This window comes from Scyliorhinus torazame, chromosome 19 (genome assembly GCF_047496885.1).
Source record: "Scyliorhinus torazame isolate Kashiwa2021f chromosome 19, sScyTor2.1, whole genome shotgun sequence".
Taxonomy (NCBI): domain Eukaryota; kingdom Metazoa; phylum Chordata; class Chondrichthyes; order Carcharhiniformes; family Scyliorhinidae; genus Scyliorhinus; species Scyliorhinus torazame.
The window spans coordinates 87,531,942-87,537,941 of NC_092725.1; positions in this window are offsets into that span (position 1 = coordinate 87,531,942).

Consider the following 6,000-nt stretch of genomic DNA (forward strand, 5'->3'; position numbering starts at 1 on the left):
TATCCTTCCCTATCAATATACCTTTTGAGCATATTAGCATAACTGACACAGTCTGTCAATTTTCCTTATCAAATAATTCATCTCACTCAATTTCCTCTCAGTTTAATAAGCCCCACTAAATCTTGCTTTTAATGGTTCACTTACCACTGTTGACAACACTAATATTTTCTCCCATTAACAAAACTACGAGTTTTTTATTTCATATCTGCGTCTTGTTTCATCACATGTTGTGACAATTTTAAATGCTTACTAGCCAACTCACCAGTCCGATTTAATCTCTCCCTAAAGTTTGACAGATAATCCAAAAATGTAGCCTCAGAACTCTGACTCGCCAATTTCTCCTTAATCAATTTAAGTGGTCCTCTTACCTCATGACCAAAAATCAATTTGAACAGACTGAATTTAGTTGATTCATTAGTTGCATCCTTAATTGTAAATAGTACCAGTGGAATCCCTTTATCCCAATCCTCTGGATATTCCTGACTTTACCCTCAATATGGTCTTTAAGGTTTGGTGACACTTTTCTAACACTCCCTACGATTCTGGATGATACACGGTTGATTTGAATTTCTTTACCCCTAAGCTATCCATAACTTCCCTAAATAACCTCAACATAAAATGTGATCTTTGACCTGATTGGATTTCTTTTGGTGGTCCTTATCTGGTAAAACATTAATAATTACCACACTTTTGCGAAACCGAAATCATCGCTCTCGCAGTCATTCCATCTGTATGCACCTTCAGGTGACAAAAAGGTTGACAGGTTGGGCAAAAAGCGGCAGTAATAATTGACCATCCTGAGAAAAGACTTCAATTCCGATGCATTCTTTGGTTCTGAAACCTCTTTGATTGCCTTTATCTTATCTTCAAGTGGTGTAACCCCTTTGCATCAACTCTGAAACCTAAATACACAACTTCATCAACCTAAAACAGCATTTTTCCTACTTTAATCGAATACTGGCTTCTTTAAACCTCTTAAGAACTTCTTCCAAATTCGTTTTGTGCTCCTCTGATGTTCTTCAGAATTCCCTGCAATAGGCTGTCCAACATGCGCTGGAATATCACAGGCTGATGAGATACTGAAGGCAATCATGTTTATTGGAATAGCCTTTCTGGGTATGTATAGTAACACATTTTCTTGACTCTTCTTCCAGTTCAAGCTGCTGGTATACATGCTTAAATCTAACTTTGTGTATTTAAGACCTCCAGCCAACTTAGCATATAAATCTTCTATCCTAGGTATCCTTTAATCGCCCTGTTGACCGTCATCTTATAATCACCACAGATTCATGCGGTCCAGCTTCAACACTGGTACAATGGATGCTGCCTATTCTGAGAACTGTAGTGGAGTAATCACCCCCAAGTCCTCCAGATGCTTCAAATCCATCTCCACTTTCTGGTGTCAAGCTTAAGGCACTGGTCTGGCACGCAAAAATGTAGGTGTTGCTTCAGGCTCTACATAGATCTTTGCCTTCACACCTTTGATGCATCCTAACTCTCTCTGGAAGACCTTGTGGTATTTCTGTAGAAGATCCTGGCAAACCCCGTCGGTGATACTGAATATTTCTAACCAATTCAATTTAATTTTCTTCAGCCAATCATGCCCCATGGGGCTTGGCCTCTCTCCCTTTACAATGATTAACGGTAACTGGGCATACTGTTGGTACAATACTGGCATGGATGCCGCCTCCAGTATTGGTGGCTAAGGTAGTCAAAGTATTGCTGAGATTCACAGGCTGCAACCCTCCCTGCAGTTACTTAAATATCTACTCACCAACTACTATGGCAGCCGCCTCTGTATCAACCTCCATTTTGAGTGGATGGCCATTGATGATGAGGGTGATCTCAATGGAGGGTGTTTTGCTTAATCTCACCATATTAAGATGGTTTACTACGAATGTTTCTTCAGGGTCTTCCTCAAGCTTGTTAACTGGAATGGCCGTCATTTTCATTATGAACTTGAATTAGTCTGTCTGCCTCTGCACGTGGCTTGCAAATGGCCTCTCTTGTTACATCTGAATTATTTATACCAGTATCTGCCCTGGAGTGTTCTCCCCCACAATGGTAACAAACCTCTAAGCTTTGTGACTGTCTGTCACTTTCCTTCTTTTCAGACTCTCTAGCGCCTGCCACTTCCCACCATAATTGGTTCGCCTCGGTTTGCACGCTTTGCTATTCGAAAGCGCTTTGCTCGGCGCTTTCAGCCATTGAGCCAACTCAATCACCTTGTCCAAGAATAACTTGGTTTCTGCCAGCAACTTCTTCTGAATATTTAAGTTGTTGATCCCACAGGCCAACCTGGCACGCAGCATGTCGCTGAGAGAACTACTGAATTCACAATGTTCAAATATATGTCAAAGTCTGGCTACGAAAGCAGATATCGTTTCACAAGGGCCTCTGACAGCTGAATCAAAGTTCTATCTCTGCATAATGACGGACAATCAGGGGTTATAATGGTCCCTCGCTAACTGCACCAATTGATTAAAGGACTTGGGAGTCTGGAGCCTCCGTAGATGTTAAACTTTGCATGAGGTTGTATGCTTGTGGGCCACAAACATTAAGTAATATTACTTTTTGTTTTCCTTAGCCGTTATTTTATTGGCAGCAAAGAAGTATTGAAGCCTTTCAACATATTGGCCCCAACCTTCGATTGCCTGATTAAATTGATAAATTTTTCCAAGCAGTTGAGGCACGATCAATTTGGATGGAGACGAAGTTGAATTCAAACTGAGGCTTTATTAGTATCTGAAGTGTGGCCTCCTACAGCAGCTGACGAAATGGCTGCAAGCTGAAGGCTACGCATATTTATAACCCGGCTCCTTGGCGGAGCTAGCATGCAGGGGCCCATGGTGATCCTGTAGTGCAGGTTCTACCGTACAACCCTAAAGGATGGCTAGGCAGTTTGTACGGAACACACACTTCTCCTTTTTATTACATGAGGTTGAGGAGAGTGGTGGTGCGGAGAAATTTAGCGAGGTTGGCGTCGTGGTCCTGCTGATCATGGCCGCAGATGGTCACATTGTCTAGGTATGGAAACGTGGCCCGCAAGCCGTACCGGTCAACCATTCGGTCCATCTCCCTTTGGAAGACCGAAACCCCATTGGTGACGCCGAAGGGGACCCTAAGGAAGTGATATAGCCGGCCGTCTGCCTCGAAGGCAGTGTATGGCCGGTCCGATTTACGGATGGGGAGCTGGTGGTAAGCGGATTTCAGGTCCACCGTTGAGAACACTCGGTACTGTGCAATCTGGTTAACCATGTCAGATATGCGTGGGAGGGGGTACGCGTCGAGCTGCATGTACCTGTTGATGGTCTGGCTGTAGTCCATGACCATTCGGTTTTTCTCCCCAGACTTAACCACTACCACTTTAGCTCTCCAGGGGCTGTTGCTGGCCTCGATCACTCCATCCTGAAGCAACCGCTGGACCTTGGACCTGATGAAGGCTTTATTTTGGGTGCTGTACTGTCTGCTCCTGGTGGCGACGGGTTTGCAATCTGGAGTTAGATTGGCAAAGAAGGAAGGAGGATCGACCTTTAGGGTCGCGGGTCTGCACACAGTGAGGGGTGGTAAGGGTCTACCGAATTTATGGGTCAGGCTCTGGAGGTTGCACTGAAAATCCAGGCCAAGGATAAGTGCAGTGCAGAGGTTAGGGAGGACGTAGAGGTGAAAACCGTGGAACTCTACGCCTTGGACTGTGAGCGTGACCGTGCAGTATCCCTGGATCGCAACGCGATGGGATCTGGAGGCCAGTGAGATACTTTGATTGGTAGGGTGTACCTTAAGGGAACAGTGCCTTACCGTATTTGGATGTACAAAGCTCTCGGTGCTCCCGGAGGCCAGTAGGCAGGAGGTCACGTGGCCGTTGACTTTCACGCTGGTGGATGCGTTGGTCAGAGTGTGTGGTCTGGACTGGTCGATTACCATGGATGCGAGTCGTGGTTGATCGTCAGGTAGTGAGGCGGCCGCTGCGTCGGGGTCCTGAAACGCCGTTGGTCTCCATGTGCTGCGGGGTGGACAAGATGGTGGCGCCCGGAGGTCCTGGGTGTCACAAAATGGCAGCACCCATGGAACGCACATTGCGGGGGTGGAGCAAGATGGCGGCACCAATGAAACGCACGTATTGTGCGGGGGAGAAGATGTGGCGCCCATTGCTCGCACATGGCCTGGGGAGGAGGGAAGGATAGCGGCGCCCATTGTCTGTGACTGGGGGGGGGGGGGGGGGGGCGACCGCTGCCGCTGAGTGGGCCTGGTACACCGCTGCGTAGTGGCCCTTCCTCCTGCAGGCCTTACAAAGGGCAGCGCGGGCCGGGCAGCGTTGGCAGGGGTGTCTTTGTTGGCCGCAAAAGTAGCATCAGGGACCCCGGAGATCACTGGCTGGTGCAAAGCGCAGGCGTATTGGGTGGGTAGCGCCCCCACTGGGGCGGCTGCCTGTGGGGTCCATGAAGCATAGGAGGAATGGGCCGCGCGGTTGGGGGCGTAGGACTGTACATTGCGCAGGGAGACCGTCATGGAAAGCGCTAGTGTTTTAGTCTCTGCGAGGTCGCGCATGGCCCCTTCTAGGAGCCGCTGCCTGATAACATCGGACCCAATCCCAGTTACAAAAGCGTCCTTCATAAGGAGATCTGAGTGCTCCTTAGCTGTAACATCCTGGCAGTCACAGTCCCGAACTAGTGGGATCAGGGCCCTCCAGAATTCCTCGATTGACTCACCAGGTAGTTGAGTACGCGTTGCAAGAGCGTGTCTGGCGAAGAGCGTGTTTGTCTTCTGCTCATAATTCTCTCTGAGTTGAGTCATGGCATCAGCGTAATTGGGCGCATCCTGGATCAGCGGGAAGATTTTAGAGCTGAGTCTGGAGTACTAGATTTGAATCTTCTGAGCCTCTGGAACAGGGGTCGGCACCGCGTTGATATACGCTTCAAAACAAGCTAGCCAGTGCTGAAAGTCCTTTCTGCCGTCGCTTGCGTGTGGATCCAGCTGCAGTCGATCTGGTTTAATCCGGAGGTCCATCTTCTGAATCAGATACTAATAAATTGAGGCACCATCAATTTGGCTGGAGACGAAGTTGAATTCAAACTGAGGCTTTATTAGTATCAGATGTGTGGCCTCCTACAGCAGCTGACGAAATGGCTGTGAGTGTGGTGCATTTTTATAACCCGGCTCCTGGGCGGAGCTAGCATGCAGGGGCCCAGGTGAACCTGCAGTGCAGGTTCTACCGTACAACCCTTAATATAGGAACACAGTGGTGTACCACAGCAGTGGCATTGCTATTCAACTGTCTTTTATCTTTTAGGATTCTGAGAGGCTCCTCCCCTCCGCCATACAAATGTTCCACAGTTTCCTTTGGCTAGCATGTTTTACTCTTGTCGTCGATGTTATATTACAAGGCGATCGACAAGACAGTGATGAAACACAAAAGAGGCTTATTGAACTAAGGCAAACTATATACACTAGACAGCACAACTAATACACAGGTCCTGTTCCCATAATTCCCGGGCTAACTCTGACCAAGTCCCAATGGCCAAAACCATACCTAAACTCCTGATAGGCTTACATAGGCTCACTGTGTCCACAGAGGCTCTAGGTATTTGACCGAGTATGGCATTAAGAAGCTCCCGCAAAACTGGAGTCAATACGAATCAGAGGGAAAACCCTCCGCTGAGTGGAGTCATACCTGACACAAAGGAAGGTTGTGGTGATTGGAGCTCAGCTCAAGGCCATCTCTGCAGAGTTCCTCAGGCCCAACCATCTTCAGCTGCTTCATCAATGACCTTCCTTCCATCATATGGTCAGAAGTGAGGATGTTTGCTGATGACTGCATGTTTGTGACTTCTCAGATACTGAATAAGTCCAATGCCAACTGCAGCAAGACCTGGACACTATCCAGGTTTGGGTTGACGAGTGGCAAGTAACATTTGTGCCACACAAATGCCAGGCAATGACCATCTCCAGCAAGATAGAATTTAACCATTGTCCCTTGGCATTCAATTGCAGTACCATCAT